Raw genomic sequence first — 17,653 nt, forward strand, 5'->3', positions numbered from 1 at the left:
GAGACAGACAGACAGACAGACAGAGACAGAGCACAAGCAGAGGAGGGGCAGAAAGAGGGGGAGACACAGAATCTGAAGCAGGCTCCAGGCTCTGTGCTGTCAGCACAGAGCCCGACGTAGGGCTCAAATTCACAAACCGTGAGATTATGACCTGAGTCGGATGTTTAACCACCTGGCGACCCCCTGCCTTTCTTTAAATTATTATTTTTTTAATGTTTATTCTTGAGAGAGAGACAGACTGAGTGCAGTGGGGGAGGAGCAGAGAGAGGGGCAGACACAGGCAGCTTGTTCCTTTCAAGGTAAAATTTACATACATTGATGCACATTCAGAGTCTGACAAATGCATACACCAGTGTAATCCACACCTACCCAAGATTAGAATGCTGTCACTGCAGAAAATTCCATTTTATTCTTTTTTAAGGATCCTAGTTTTCTGGTGAAAATCTCCACACTTTAATTCATCCATCCTCTATTTTCTTAATCCTACTTAACAGAGTTATTTAAAAATCCTTGTTGCTAACTCCAGAACTGGGTTGATCTGTAGATCTGCTTCTACCGTCTCCTTTTTGCATATGATCTTATCTCCTTGCAGTTTTGCACTGTATGCTGAACATTGAAGATAAAAGAACGGTAAGAACCAGGGATGCTCTAGAAAAGGCTATCTCTTGCCAGAGATGCTTCCCCCTTTCTTTTGTCAGGCACACAGGTGAGAGGCTGATAACTGAATCCCATCAGGGACTGAGCCAAGTTAGGTCTGTGCTGGAGTTTTAGTAAGATTCACTCCACACCTAGTTTTTTTCTCTTCTGAAAGCTTGATCTTTCCAGGTTTTTGATTGAGAGTTTTTTGGGTCCTTGTCTCTTAATCTCTGAAGGATTGTGAGAGGTTCTTTTATTCTCTTTAGGGGATTTCAGCTTAATTTTTTAGCCTCCCACTATAGTTAGTCTCACAATCTGGCACATGTTTTGAAGGAAAGACCAATTCAGTGAGTTTGTATCAGTGAGTTTAATGCAGGCTCACTCCCTGTGCCGTATCTTTGTTTCCTAATGGCTATGAGTGCAGGAGGTTTCACTTTTGGTCTAGTCCACCAGTATCTGGTAAATGTCCTGTGGGGGAAGACCAGGCATGTGTGTAAGTCCCTCAAACTTCCAGTTATTGCTCCACCCCCAGAGCAACCCCTGAGAGCCCTGGCGGTTCATTTCAACCACAGCACAGGCCGTTTGCATAGACAAAAACCCATGGTGAGTTGGCGTTCAGAAGCAGAAAATTCCTAGGAATTGTACTCTTACCGTGAAATGGCTCCGTCCCCTTTTGAAGTTTAATTCATCTTGTCCTCATGTTCTCCATAGCTTCCTGATATCCTGATAACAAAATATAACATTTTGTAATTAATATAGCCTTTTCTGTTGCTTGCAGAAACATTTCCCTGCCATGATATACTGAGCTTTACCCGGAAGTCTATGTACTATAATTTTATTTATTAACAAAAATTTTTTTTGATTTGTTAAATTTTATCACCCCTCCCTTGCCCTCAGCCTCCAGCATACTCCCTTAGAGTAGTACAGGCAAGGAAGACCTAACTATTGGGAGGAATCCCTAACACTTTTCCAGGACAGAATTCTGGCTAGTCCAAAAAAGGTCCTTCTTTTAAGGGTTTTCGGGAAACTAGACCCTGAAATTTTTATTAGTATCGGCTACGTTTGTTTGGAGCAAATTCAGCTCCAGGAGCTGCACGGTTGAATGCAGGAAGGGTTCCACCAATGGCCCCAATTCCTTCCATGGTAGCAGCTTGGCTAAAGCGTTCAGTTGTTGGTGGGGTCAATCCCAAGGTTCCATCTGGCATCCTAGTGGCAGGTCCTGGAGGAGCTGGAGTACCAGCTGGCACTGGAGCAGGGGGCATGGCGCCTCTGTTGTTTATGCCCATAGCACCTCCCATAGCCATCTGGCCCATCCATATCTCCTGTTCTCTCGCATCAGGGAATGTTCCCTTGAATCCTTCCTGCTGTTGCCGCATCATTTCTTCCGGTTGCCGCCGCATCTCTTCCTCACGGCGCCTGCGCTCTTCCTCCTGCCTGAGCTCCAGTTGCTTTCGCTTTTGCACTTCTTGGTTGTGCAGCTCTTCCATCCTCCGGAGTTCTTCTTGACGCCTCATCAAATCCTGTCTCATTAGCATGACTTGGTGCTCATGGCGAGCAGCCTCCATCTCCATCTCCAGTTTCTCACGAGCTTCCTTGATGTTGCGGTCCACTTGGTCCTGCTGCTGCTTCTCCATCTCAATGAGTGCCTTCCAGCGCATGGCATACTCATACTCAAAGGAGCCAGGCTGTGCAAATCTGGGTGGCTGTTCTCGCTCCTTATGAAATTGCTGGTTCTTTATAACCAGCTTCTCTGGAAGTCCCTCTTCATCATCCAACTGGTCCATGGGCTCCACAGTCACAGGCCGAGGAAATGTGGTTAACAGGAAGGAGCCTTCACTGCACCTGTCCAGAGCTTTACGAGGCGCTGGCTTCCCTGAGAATTCAACAATGCCTTTTCCTGAGGGCCTTCCTCGATCATCCACGATGACTACAGCCCTTTCCACTTGGCCAAACAGAAAAGGCTTCCTCCAGCAGTTCATTGGAAACATACTGAGGAAGGTTTCGGACCGTGAGCGATGCACTATGGCAGGCAAAGCGCACGCGCAGCTGCTTTCCACGAAGTGGCATGTTGTCCAGCTCTACTTTGGCAATCTCTGCTAGGATTTGCGTTTCCAAGTGGATAAAGCCAAAGCCCTTATCCTTGTGAATGAAGACTTCGCCTGCCTTCCCATATTTCTCAAATAGCTTCCTCATCTCCTCCTCAGTGATGTCAGGAGGAAGATTGCCCACAAAGAGCCGGCTACGTTGGGTGAAGGTCTTCTCTCCTGGTTTCCTAAAGTTCTTCAGGCCAATCGTCAAGCCCTCATTTTGGCTGCTGGCTTGTTGCCCATTTGCAGGGATCGGTGGCGGGGGCGGCTGCTGCTGTTGCTGCTGGTGGTGATGCTGATGATGCTTCCTTGGAGTATGGTTTTGCTTCTCCAAGTTAAAGGTTTTATTGCTCTGCATTTTTGCACCCCTCTACCGACTGTTCTCTCCTCAGAGTAACGGTGACCTAACAAAAATTTTTTTAGTTTATTTGTTTTTGAGATAGAGACAGAGACATAGCATGAGTGGGGGAGGGGCAGAGAGCGAGGGAGAAACAGATTCTGAAACAGGCTCCAGGCTCTGAGCTGTCAGCACAGAACCTGGCATGGGGCTTGAACCCACAAATTGTGACATCATGACTTGAGCTGAAGTCAGATGCTTACCTGACTAGCCACCCAGGTGCCACTTAAAGCATCCAACTCTTGATTTCAGCTCAGGTCATGATCCCAGGGTTGTGAGATTGAGCCCTGCATTGGGCTCTGCACTGCTTGGGATTTTTTCTCTCCCTCTCTCTCTCTGTCCCATCCCCCACTTATGTACTTGCACTCGCTCTCTCTCTCCCCCTTAGAATAAATAAACATAAAACACTTTTTTTTGTCAGGTTCTCAAAGTGTGGTCCAGGAACCCCTGAGAGTACTTGAGCTTTTAAGGGGTCTGCAAGGTCAAAACTATTTCCATACTAATATTGAGACACTATTTGGTTTTTGAACTCCCATTCTTTGGGGTGCCTGGGTGGCTCAGTCGGTTAAGCGTCTGACGGCTCAGGTCATGATCTCACAGTTCATGGGTTTGAACCCTGAGTAGGGCTCTGTGCTGACTGCTAGCTCAGCGCCTGAAGCCTGCTTCAGATTCTGTGTCTCCCTCTCTCTCTGATCCTCCCCTGATTGCACTGTCTCTCTCTCTCAAAAATAAAAAGCAAATTTTTTGAACTCCTATTCTTACATGAGAGTGGTAGCGGTGTTTTTCAGAGGCTGCATGATATGTGATATTTCAATTGACTGATTGCCAAGGCAGAATTGAGATTCCTTCCATTTTCTATTAAAGCAGATATTCAGAGATTTGTAAAACTGTAAAACAGGGTCACTTTTCTCACTGTCTTTGTTTTATTTTGGAAAACATAGTTATTATTCACAAAAATATCTGTGTTAATATGGAATGGATTTATGATTTTATTTTAAAATACATGAATAAAATAAAGATTTCCAGTTTTCATGTATAACATGGTAAATATAAATTGATATAACTCACACATACAAAAGCTCTTTGGATCCTTGATATTTTTTATGAGTGCAAGGGATCCTGAGATTAAAATGAGCTATTGCTATAAAGTGGTATCTCGTTATATTAATTTGCATTTCTCTTAATACATTAACAAGTTGAGTTAATCTCTTCATTTGTGCATTAATTATTTCCATGTAACAAACAAAAGTTTATTGTCCCTAAGTTTTTGTAGGTCAAGTTCCTAGCAGCTTAGCTGGGCTGCTCTGGTTCAAGGTCTCCGCAAGGTTAAAGTCAACAGACTGGCTGGGGCTCTGGTCATCTGAAGGTTTGAGTGGGGCTGGATGAGTCACATTCCAGATGGCTGTTGGCAGAAAGCCTCAGTGTGGCAGGCAGCCTCACTTCCTCAGCACCTGACTCCCCATAGGGCTGACTGAGTGTTCTCACTACAAGCAGCACTTCTCCTAAGGCAAGTGATCTGAGAGCAAAAAGGGAGACACATGAATGCATCAGACCCATAAAAGAATCTCAGAGCTTTTGCTGAAGGCTTTGGACTTGCTTTCTGTGGAGCTGTTGTGGAGGGTGCTGGAGAGAAAAGGCATAGGAAAGAAACAAAGATTGTTAATCTAGTGACTACAATGTTGAATTAAGCCAAAAAAATTGTCATATCAATATCATACATGCTAGTATATGAGAGAAATAATGACTGATGAATAACTCACAAAAAGACAAACTTCATACAAGGCACAGTATCTATTGTTGAGCCATTCAATCCCATGACAAATCCTAAAACCACCAGCAGGGAACTGCCTTGATGGCATCTGATGACAAAGTGTCTTGGTCAGCATGTCCCCCTCAGCCATGATAAACACAAGCAAGGGACAGAGCTGTGACATGCTGACCTCAAATGGTGTTTTTCTCTGACACAAAGTTCATCAGTATCTTAGGGGTAATAATAGAGCAGTTGCCAAGATCCACCAATGAGAGATTTCTGATGAAGTAGCATATAGGAGTGTGAAACTGAGAAGTAAGAAATATGAGAGCCATCCAGCCCAACCTCCCTACATGGTGCTCCCTTAGAAGAGGAGGGGCTGGAGCCCTGGCTGCCTTGTGGGGTCCCTGAGAATGAACTCTGTCACCATAGAGGGATTTTCTGCATCAATTCTCCTCCAGCTGGGAAGCCAGGTGGTAGCATCTGCCCCTATTGAACTGTTTCCTGTGTTTTACTCATCTCACCACTGCCAATGTTTGTTAGGAGTCAGATAAGTTGGAAAGTGTTTTAGAGATCAGTGTGGTTAGAGGAAATGGTCAATGCCTGGAGTTTTTACTGCCTGCAATCTTTTTATACGTTTAGAGATAAAAATTTTTGTGTTGCATTTCTTGGGTCTGGGCATGTATTTTACTTCAGAAATTTAATCTCCTTTTTGATATAGGCAATCCCAAAATATTCACCAGAACATGATAATGTAAAGCTGACATTATCCCAAATCCAGAGAGTACAGCGTGGTGTGGTTAAAGTTATACCATGTACTGAATGACAAGTCCTGTCCTTATCTGCAAAGTGATAAGTCAAAATATCAGCTCTTAAGGTGTTCTGTAAACCCAAAATGGGATAATGCATATGGAATTTCCCCCCAAATGTTCAGTTGCTATAGAAATATGAGTTGCCACCAGGCATCTGGAATTTGGCCTTAGATTTTCCCTGGACCTGAAGCTCTATGATCCAATATAGCAGGTGTTTGGAGAAGTTAGTTACCAGCTAAATCAGAAGGCAGTAATTCAGGTGACAGCATCATGTGGCCGTTCCTGAGAAACCTTTCGAAAAGGGGCATTCTGACAGGCCATGCATATCAGTGTTAATGGAGCTTGACTCATTGAATTTTGTTATTTATTTACTTTTTTAAGCATACTCTATGCTCACTATGGGGCTTGAACTCATGACCCAGAGATCAAGAGTCACGTTCTCTACTGACTGAGTCAGCCAGGTGCCCCTCGACTCGTTGAATTTTAATGCACATAGATGTAAAATTTAGAAGACCATGAAGAAACTGTTTAAGGTGATTGCATGTAGTATAAACATGACATAGACAAAGATAAAGGAAAGAAATAAAAGACAAAGAATTGCATACATTCATTACAAAAGATGTATGTTATTATAGTTATTTGTTTATGAAAATTATACATACTTTGAGTATATGTATTGAAATTTTTTAAAAAGCAAAAAAGAAATAAGATATAGTACTTTGTGTATGTATGTCAGTAACTAGGTTTTCTCAGCACAGGTATTGGTAGTTGGGTTTAAGCCCTATGATGATGGAAAGTCAACATCAAGGACTCTGTATAGTGTTCTATTAAAGAAAGATTAGATTATATCAACTGAGAGTTTTGTAGGTTGAAAGGTTCAGGAATCAGAACAATTTTATAGCTTTAAAATTGGGGGCTGCTTGGGTGGCTCAGTCAGTTAAGCCTCCAACTCTTGATCTCAGCTCAGGTCTTGACTTCAGAGTTGTGAGTTCAAGCCTCATGTTAGACTCCATGCCCAGTGTGGAGCCTACTTTAAAAAAATTGGGCAGATTAGGCTTGGAGTGTAGTTTATCCTGAATAAAATAAGGGAACTAAAAAAAAAGAGATAAGATTTATTGGTCTTTCTATAAAATTCAGGTTAGGTCAGGATTAGAAGTAGGTGAAACTAGAAATAGAACATAATATTTTCATAGATCGAAAGAAAAATGGTTTGAGTGGGGGAACTAAATCCCTCTCCTCTCCGTATCCTTTATATTGGAGTCCCAAGAAATCTGTCTGTTCTTAGATCCCTGTCTCGTATTGCACTGCATCCTTGAAAGTGGACTATGCAGAAATATTAAGAAGATGCATGTAGAAAATCATGGGGACAGCATTCAGTCTGGAAAAAATAAAATAGAACAAGTAGAGAAACATAAACATAGTACAATAAACATTAAGTACTGAGAAATTAAAATTGTGATGCACTTATGTTGGGGGGAGAGAAGAATTAGGGGTTCAGTGAGTATAAGAGCTCTAAATCCAGATCAAATCTAATTGGCTGTCATTCCCTTAGTGAATAGCTCATAATAACTAGATTGAGTTAGACTATTCTGGGCACTGAATTAATGAATAATGTATAAATTAAGCAAATCAACAAATAGCATTGTAAGTATATTATTTAGAAACTCTTTCTGATCTGAGTGGCCCTGAGGACGTTAGTTGACCCTTAGCTACACTTGGAAATTATTATAGCAGCTTCTTCATAGGATCATGAGATTTAAATCACCTAGGTGCCTGGTAATGAGCAAGTGCTCAATAAATTTTAACTCTTATCTTGTTATTATTATTTACGCATTCACATCATGGTATTTAACGAAGACAGAATAATCTCCAACAGTGGTGAAGTACTCAAATCTTAGACATGCTTTCTAGAAGCATGCGTCTTCATTGTTGGGAATCTAAACTGACAGACATCTGTGTCTGAGATGTATTTCCCAAAATAAAAATAACTTAAATTCTAGTTACTTTAGTTGCCTTACTTATATAATTGATGCTATTTGCATAATTCAGTAGAGTTTATGTATTCCTTTCACGCATTTAAATCATTGAATCCTCATAAAAATCTTGGGGGCAGATGGCACTTATTAGCAGGAATTATAATATGCTTTTTCTTGGTAAAGAAACTTAAGAGTAGATAGATTAAGAGATTTGTCGAAGGTCACAGAAGTAAGAGAGAGGACTTGGAACTTGAGCCTGAAGAACTTTTTCCCCCTTGCCTCTAGTTCATGGTTCTCAACACATGGTTCCCAGACCAGCGTCATCAGCACCCTCTGAGAATTTGTAAATAAATCTTGGGCCCCACTCAGATCTATCAAAATTCTGAAGATGAGGCCTGTGGTCTGTCTTAACTTTTCTAGGTGATTCTGATGGACATGAATATTGAGAGCCAGGATTGTAAGGGTGTAGCCTTTCAAATATGCACATCTGTGTCTGTCTGGCACTTTCCTCTTGATGTCTTGCTATTAGCACAGCATATGGAAAAAGTGGAAGGCTGTGTTATTATGATAATTTTCATCTTCTAGGAAACCCAAGCTCAAAAAGTACTCAAGTTACCAGGTAGCTAGTGCGAGACAGAACTGGGCATGGGACCCAGGACTTCTGGACACCAGCCCATCCTGTAATATGCTGTTTTGCTATAACTGACTTTTGCACAGAACTCTAGTTTTTTTTTTTAATTTTTAATGTGTTTTATTTATTTTTGAGAGACGGAGAGAGAGAGCATGAGCAGGGGAGGGTCAGAGAGAGAGGGAGATACAGAATCTGAAGCACGCTCCAGGCTCTGAGCTAGCTGCCAGCACAGAGCCCGAGGCGGGGCTCAAACTCACAAACCATGAGATCATGACCTAAGCTGAAGTTGGACGCTTAACTAACTGAGCCACCCAGGCGCCTCAGACCTCTAGTTTTTAAAATAATATTGATTTACTGGGTTTCTAGAGATAAATAGGAAAGGGATCTTATTACTATATTTCGTAAGCATTTCTAAAAATTTCAAAAGCAATAAATGTACATAAAAATGAGAAAATAGGGGCACCTGGGTGGCTCAGTCGGTTAAGAATCCGGTTTCAGCTCAGGTTTCATGGGTTCGTAGGTTCGAGCCCTGCAATGGGCTCTGTGCTGACAGCTAGCTCAGAGCCTGGAGCCTGCTTCAGATTCTGTATCTCCCTCTCTCTCTGACCCTCCCCTGCTCCTGCTCCTCTCTCTGAAATATAAATAAAAAAATTTTTTTAAAAATGAGAAAATATAAGTAGCTAAGAAAAAATGAGAAGTTAAGAACAGCATATTTCCTCCATCTAATGGTAACCCTTCTTAATTACTTAATGTCAATCCTTCCAGATACTTTTGTATGAATACACATGCCTTTTTCCCCTTGAAATGAAACCATATTATATACACTGTTTATAACTTAATTAAAAAAATTTTTAATGTTATTTTTGAGAGAGAGAGACAAAGTGTGAGTGGGGGAGGAGCAACAAGAGAAGGAGACACAGAATCTGAAGCAGGCTCCAGGCTCTGAGCTGTCAGCACAGAGCCTGATGCGGGGCTTGAACCCACAAACTGTGAGATCATGACCTGAGCTGAAGGCCAATGCTCAACTGACTCAGCCACCCAAGTGTCCCTATAATTTACTTTTTAATGTTGAATTTTAAAATACTTGTTTTCATATGACTCCCACCCCTTCCCCTCCACTAACAATACTTGCCTTAACCGTGTTCCTTGAGGCTTCAGATTTCAGTAGTAAAGACAGGGAGATCCACATTGCACCATAAAACTACATCTTAAACTATGGTGCCAGAAGTGGCACCACTTATTCATAAATATAACTCTTTGATTTGTGTTAATTATCCCATATTAAGATAAGGGATTTGAAATACAGAGAGAGGTTAAACAACTATGCCATGGTCATTCAGCGAAGAAGTGGCAGAGACAGGATTTATAGTGAGAACAGACTGATTCCAAAGTGTATGCTCTGAATAATTAGCAGGGCCACGTAATTTATCATTCAGCTGGGGTATATCTGAGAGTGAAAGGGGATGATTCTAGAGTGATGTCAGCAGAAATGGCGGAGTAGGGGACTCCCAAGTCCTTTCACACACAAAAGCAATGAATAAACTCACAAAAGACTTTTGAAAGTTAACTTTCAACTATGGCTATTAATCAAAAGTTTGTAGCAATCAGGGGCACACAATTAAGGGGAAAAAGCTGAATCTCAGTAAGAGAGCTTTGTGGCATTTTAATTTATCCTGTATGCATCTCCTGCTCCCAGCTGGGTGTTGGCCTTGAAGACAACAGCCTGCATTCCTGGCGTAAGTACAACAGACTTTATTCTCCAAGAACTGTGGTTCTTTGTTTGGATCCCTCCGGTGGTTCTCTGAAAGACCAGCTCAAAGCCTTTGCCTCTATTTCACCTGACCTGGAATTCTCCCAGGGCTGAGTTGGCTATAGGGGGAGGAGGACAAGTGTGGAAAATGTTTAAAGGCAAATTTATTAGTCACTGCCCCCTGGGGCAAAGGAAATCAATGGGGGCAAACAATAGATGAGCCACAAAGCTTAGGAAGAAAGACTAGGGAATGAGAAGTTTGGGGAAGTAGGGGCTTTGAAAAGCTCTCACACATTCCTGGGCATCTAGAAGTCCACATGCATGCCCAGGGCTGAGAAGACTCTAAGTTCTCATCTCTGACCGGCCTTCAGGCAGCACTATTTATAAAGTGGGAACAACCCAAATGTCCCTCAACTGATGCACGGATAAATGAAATGTCGTATATCCATATGATGGACTATTATTCAGCCACAAAACGATTGAAATATTGACACGTGCTTCAACATGGATGAACCTTGAAATCATTGCACTGAGAGAAGAAAGACATAAAAGTCCACATATTGTACAATTCCATTTATATGAAATGACCAAATGAGGCAAATCAGTAGGAACAGAAAGCAGATTAGGGGCTGAGGGTAGGTGAGAGTAGGGAGTGACTGCTTCAGGTTGCAAATGTACAAAAAAACCCATACCACTTAAAATGTTTAAATGGTGAATTTTACCTCAAAAAAGGTAAAAATAACATAAAACAAAAACAATAAAGCAGGTGGCTCTAATAGCGTTTAGATGCATTTGCAATGATGCCTCCATGGCAACAGTCTCTGAGGAAGCATCAACCCAGAGGAACTTCCCCTGGGGTTGCATCATCCAAGCAAGAGCCCTCAAAGGTTCTTAGAGAAAACTCAACTTTTAATGAACCCTCCAGGTCTTATTTGTGTGAAAGTCCCAAGGAGAGTCAGCCTTATGGGGCATATGTGAACTTTGTGATAATGAATTGTATTTTCTCTATTTGTAAATTTTGTGCAGTGGGATTAAGGAGATAGCTTGGGACTTATTAATGATATTGAAGGATGTAGAAAGATTCTAAGCAAAAATCTATAAATAAGGTACCAACCAGCACTGCTGAACCTTGGTGGAATATGGGTCACAAAGAAAAATAATCAATTATTGTTACGTGTGTATAGACACTCATCAACATACATAGGCCTTGAAGAGGATGAGTTTTGGTGTTTGTGCTATAATTTCATAATGTCTCCAAGGGGGCTCCAGCCCTTAACCATGAGCAAAAATATATCTAACTCACCAACTTGCTGAGACTTGAATTTCCTCAAATTGAGATTTATTGGCTAAAAAGTTTGTCTTCATTAAAATAAAAGTGTACCTAATAAGGAGTGGAGAGTACAGATAGTCACATACCAACTGTATCAGTCCTTGAAGGAATGAGTTTATCAGATCCCTTCCTAAAGCCAATTACACAAGGAATGGAATTTAGAGCATCCAGGGCTAGGTGGGTTTTTTTTTTTTTTTTTTTTAAATATTTTGAGACACCGAGACAGCACAAGCAAAGGAGGGTCAGAGAGAGAGAGGGAGATACAGAATCTGAAGCAGGCTCCAGGCTCTGAGCTAGCTGTCAGCACAGAGCCGAAGCCTGACGCCCAGCCGACTAAGCCACCCAGGTGCCCCAAGGGCTAGGTGTTTAAGAACACAATTGGGTGTATATAGGTACCTTCATTAAATGACATACAATTTCTTAAAATTCCAGGAAAGGTCTTTTGCTTCTCTAAACTCTATGTCTAAAATTTTCTCTCATAAGGCCAATGCTTTGGATTAAGGTAAGGCATGATAAAAATATATTGCCTGGGAGGGATGTTTCATTGAGCTATGTTTATCCAACAAGACATTAGAGTAGCTAATATTACCAAATACAACTCCAGCCATGTCTTTGTCAAGCATTTGAATGATATCACCTTCACAATGAGGCCTAACCTTACCATCCCACTTAAAATCGCAATTTTTCCTTGCTTTATTTTTAAGGATATAAAAGTTTAAGAAAAAAGATCTTTTATATTTATCCACATATTAAAAATCTAATTGCTCTCCAAGTTTACATTTATAATATAAATAAAGTTTACTTTTTATAATTTCAGGGGCTCCCCAAATTACTTTGTCATTCTGCCTACCCCAATTCCCCTAACATTTCTTTTAGTGCAGTCAGCTGATAATAGAATCTCTATGCTTTTGTTTGTCTGAAAACCTTGATTTCACCATTAATTTTGAAAGATATTTCCACTGAATACAGAATTCTAGATTGACAATTGTTTTATCTGAACTTTTAAGAAGTCATTTCATTATCTTCTTGCTTGCATTGTTTCTGATGATAAATCTGTAGTCATTCTTATCTTTGTTACTCTGTATAGCTCTCTTTATGCTTGATATTTAGCAATTTGATTATGGTATAACTTTGTGTGGTTTACTTATGCTTATTCTGCTTATAGATTAATTGAGGCTTTTGGATATATATCCAAATATATATAGCCTTTGGGCATATAGTTTTCATCTAATTTGAAAAAATTAAAGCCATTATTTTTCAAAATATCCCCCTCCCTGTTTTCTTGCTAAGACTCAAATTACAACTATGTTAGACTGCTTGCTATCATTCTAAAGGTTACTGAGTTTCTATTAATTTTTATGTCTTTTTTCCTTCTGTATTTCTATATACAGAGTTTCTATTGCTATGTCTTCAGGTGCATTGGTATTTTTCAGCAGCATCTATTCTAATATTAATACAATTGAGTGATTTTTTTCTTCAGATATCATGTATTTCTAAGTTTCTAGGTGTTCCATTTGTTTTTATTAAATATTCAGTTTCTTTTAACATCATGTTCTTTTTTAAAAATTTAAATTATTGAACACTGAGTATATTTATAATAGTTAATTGTAAAGTCCTTATCTGACAATTCATCTCTGTCACTTTCGGGCTGTTTCTGTTGATTTATTTTCCTCCTGGTTATAGATCACATTTTTCTGCTTCTTACATACCTAGTAAATTTTGATGTAAAAATTACAGATTTTATGTTGTTGAATGCTAAATTTTATTGTATTTCTTTTAAGTATCTTGAGGATGAGTCCAATTCTTTTAAAGTTTGTTTTTAAGCTTTTCTAGGTACATGTAGAATAGCCTAGTGTGTGCCCATGTATTTATTGAAGTCTCTTCACTCGAATGATTCCAGGCTGCATGAGATCTGGGAATTATTCTGCTTGTTATTCTCTGGCAATTGATTTTGTCCAAGAAGGTGGTTTATTTTAACTTTCCTTGTGGAATTTAACATTACTCAGATTTGCTATTGAGCCAAAGTCTCAAGTAGACCTTTATACAGGTTTCTGGAGTTCCCCTTTGCAAGCAACCTCTGCTCCAGCATTCTGCTCCACAGATTCTAGCTGCTTTGGGCTCCGCAAATGCCTGCCTCTGTCTCCTCAGTTTAGCAAGACTACCAGGCTCTGTTTGCTTTGCTTTCCCTTTACCCCTTTAGGGAAATTGCCTCTAGGAAGAAAGGGTGATCACATTTTCCCTCCTCTTTTTCTGGAACTAGATTCTTCTGCTATGTTCTGTCAATGTTTGAAAGCAGTTGTTTCAGACATCCTAGTTTCCTAATTTAAGGCATAGGCCAAGTCTTAACCCTATTACTCCCTCATCGTTGGAAGAGGAAGTTGCAACCCCACTTTGTCTTAACGTACCCCTTCTGTATACTTTTAATGTGCATTACTCATATGAGAATAGTTGAACATCTTTTCATATGCTTAAAAGCAATTAATCTTTGTATTTTCTCTGAAATCTCTATTCATGTCTTTCATCCATTTTCTCTTGGGTTGTAGGTCTTTTTATTCTCAATTTTTAGAAGCTCTTTATATTACAGACTTTAGCTTTTTGTCTGAGATATAAATATGTACATTTGAAATTTCCACTGTTTGTGGTGTGAGAAATGGATCTAATTTTATTATTGTTCATATGGCTATCCAGTTGTACCATCACTATTTTAAAAAAATGGAAACTCATCTTTTTCCTACTGACTTGAGATGCTACCTTCATCAAATATTAAATCTCTACTTGTTCTCAAGTCCATATGCAAGTTTTCTATTCTATTCTATTCATTTACTATTCTCTTTATGTGCTATTATAGAAGCTTTTTAAAGTCTCTCTATGATGTTAGGGTTAGCTTTTAGCGTGTCTCCCCACCTCCAGGATTTTCCATGCTATTTTTGCTTATTTATTCTTTCCTATAAACTTTATAATCAGTTTGTATTCTCCAGAAAAAAAACTGGGGCTATATTTATTGACATAATGTCATATTTATAAACAGAATTGATACATTTGGGCTGAGTCTTCCAATCCAAGGACATGGAATGTCTTCCTATTTGTTAGATCTCATTTGTGTCCTAAGTGTTTATATCTTTAGCCATATGGATTTTGTAAAGTTCTTGTTAGAATTTTACCTAGAAACTTTATTTTACTTTTCTTTTATAATGAGATCTACTATTATAAGTTCTAGCAGTTTACTGTTTGTATACAAAGAATGTTGATTTCTGATTTTATTCCTGCAGTGTTATTGGTATTTATTTTTTAGTAAACTTTCATTAATTCTTTTGAATTTTTCAGATATATAATAATGTCATCGGCACATCTAGATGTTTTCGCTTCTTCCTTTCTGATTCTTCTGCCTCCAAGTCCTTTCTTTTGTCTAATGCCATTTTCTTTTCCCTCCTATACAATATTAAATAGTAGAGGGCATTCTCTTCTTGGTTTAGGTTTTAATGGGAATGCGTTAGTTTGCTAGGGCTACCATAACAAAATACTACTGTTTGAGTGGCACAAACAACAGAAATGTATTTTGTCATAGATTTGGAGGCTAGAGATCAAGATCACAGTGTTATCAGGTTTGACTTCTCCCAAGGCCTTTCTACTTGGCTTGCAGATGGTGGCCCTCTCCCTGCATCCTCACATGGCTTTTCCCTCTGCATATATCCTTGGTGTCTCACTTGGTGTCCAAATTTCCTTATTTCATAAGGATACCCAATTGGATTAGGTGTTGGATTAGGGCTCATCCTAATGGCTTCATTGTGACTTAATTAATTATTTAAGGATCTTATTTCCAATACGGTCTAATTAGGTCTACCACATATGAATTTGGAGGGCATGGGGCACAATTCAGCCTATAACAGCAAAGAATACTTTTACATGAAGAGTACTTTCAATTTGTCTTAAGAAATGTCTAGCGGGTCACCTGGGTGGCTCAGTCATTAAGTGTCCGACTTCGGCTCAGGTCATGATCTCATGGTTCATGAGTCTGGGCCCCACATCAGGGTCTGTGCTGACAGCACAGAATCTGGAGCCTGCTTCAAATTCTGTGTCTCCCTCTCTCTTCACCCCTCCCCCACTCACAGTCTGTCTCTCTTTCAAAAATAAATAAACATTTAAAAATTAAGAAAAATAACTATTAATTTCTATTTATTCAATATTTAAACATAATGAATGGGTATTGAATTTGACAAAAGGCCTTTTTATGTGCTTTTGGTCTCACCCCATCACATCCTCTCAGGCATTTCAAATCCTGAAAGTTCCATTTTCTTTCTTGTACCTTTAATACTGTCTTTTCTACTAACTCTTTGTCTCAGTGTACAAGCATAAGCACACCTTCATACGCTAAAAATCTCCCACCAATACCCTTTCCCTCTCTTTTTCTTTTATTGTAAAGAAATTTAAAACAGTAATTTGTACTTACACCTTCCATTTCTGTCTACATTCAAGGACTGGTGATCATTCTTACATGTTATGCTATTCCTTGCCTATCTCTCTCCTAATACCCAGTGCCCCTTTTGTGCACATGTACTTGTAAATCAAAATCTGGGTTTTCTGTTTTTGAACTTGTTGTCTGTCAAGTCTTTAATGGGCTAGAGGGAGCTCCTGAGCACATTGATTCCTGCCCTTGAATTTTAGGCATATTGCCACCAGGTGGCAGTAGCTAAAGGAGTCATCCAGTCTGAACTGATCCTGAAGATGTTTAGGCCTTTGTTGATTTTTAAATGCCATCTTCTATCTCTTTTTAATGGAAATGGAAAAGTATATAAATATGTATTTAAATATGTATATATTCATATATAAAATATACACATTTACGTTTACATACATATATATTTTATATGTTTATATAGTATTTATAATTATATATACATATATAATTTATTTAATGGGGCAATATATATACATAGTATAAATAGTATGTATATATTTTTATATAATATGTGTATATTTCTCCTAAAAAGTAAAAGAGAAAGCCCTAGAATTTATCATGTGGAAAATGTTACAAACCTGTTCACTTTCCAGATCTATACATTGTGTTACTGGATTTTGGTCATCTTTGTAAAGAGCCAATGTGGTTTTTCCACATAGCATCCACTCTGGGCTCCAGGACCAAACAAGGGAGGGGACAGAGGAGGCACCTGCCTCCATTATTCCTGGTATAAGCAGTGCCATGATTGAAGTGAAATTGTGCATGGTAGTGGTTTAAGTGTGCTTGGTGTGTGATCTCAAAGGCCACGACTTCCTGTTTTCTATATTATATAAGGGAGTATCTGAGGGAACCACTTCTTGATTACTCCTTAGGCCTCTGATTTATCTACATGTGAAATAAAACTCTTTTTTTCCGTTTATTTTTTTTAACATATGCAATTATTTTCCATCATTTACACTACAGTAGTTACAATTACACTCCAAATAGAAAAGCAAAGTAAAAAAATCAAAACCCCAACTTCTATTTCATGTAATTAGACATACAGAAATTAGAAGGTTTTCAGAATGATCTAGCTTCAAGAAAAGCAAGCAGTTAGTAGTGCTTAAGAAAAATTGATTCAGTATCTAATGGATAGTTGATACCTGTCACAACACAGCATTTTATATACTGTTAAGTGAAACCACAATACAATCTAAGTTTATTTTGGGAGTGTTTGCTGTATCATTGGATTTAATGAAATGTTTAGAGGTGCAGTAGGCATGACTTTGAGTAGGTAATGAAAGAAAATGCAAAATGCTTATTGATTTATGATGTGGTTTCATCTTAGCTTGGGCAAACCATGCAGTTTTTAATACATAGTAGCAGAATATTTACTAGTGAAGCTTGAAAAGATGTGAGTTCTTTGTGTGCAATCTTTCATTTATGCATGTGAGAGGCTTGTCTTTTTTTTTAATGTTTTTACATTGTAGTACTTGTTTTGCTTGTTGGTGGTGTTTGCTTATTTAATACATTCCATCAAGGACAGAAATTACATGCTGGGTTTTTTTGTTTGTTTGTTTTTGTTTTTGTTTTTTTTCCCCTAGGAAGTGGGTCTTGGGTTTTTCCCTTATTATTTTCGTTACTTTTTTCTTCCTCTTCTTTTTTTGGTGGTGGGGGTGGTTATGTTTAAATGAAGTTGCTTTTACAACACCAAAGACTTAATCATCCATTTCCTATATAAAAGGTAGCTACTTTTTTGCATGGACCTCAAGTATATTGTAGTATAGAGGTGGAATTTAAGGAAAGGTATTAAGCAGGCTGTGTTGTAGCTTATGGGCAAGTAATAAAT

The 17,653-nt window shown here is 39.0% G+C and overlaps 1 long non-coding RNA gene and 1 pseudogene across 1 annotated transcript; both read right to left on the reverse strand.

Annotated features, from left to right (window-relative positions):
* Nucleotides 1–984: 984 nt before the first annotated feature.
* LOC115306073 lies at nucleotides 985–1,343 on the reverse strand. The gene is made up of 2 exons (XR_003915167.1): nucleotides 1,288–1,343; nucleotides 985–1,104 (listed from the first exon to the last, which is right to left on the reverse strand). It is a non-coding gene; the product is annotated as an uncharacterized LOC115306073 (long non-coding RNA).
* Nucleotides 1,344–1,666: 323 nt separating this feature from the next.
* LOC115306733 lies at nucleotides 1,667–3,140 on the reverse strand (annotated as a pseudogene).
* Between the last annotated feature and the right edge of the window lie 14,513 nt (nucleotides 3,141–17,653).

The sequence above is a fragment of the Suricata suricatta genome, chromosome 11 (assembly GCF_006229205.1).
Source record: "Suricata suricatta isolate VVHF042 chromosome 11, meerkat_22Aug2017_6uvM2_HiC, whole genome shotgun sequence".
NCBI lineage: Eukaryota > Metazoa > Chordata > Mammalia > Carnivora > Herpestidae > Suricata > Suricata suricatta.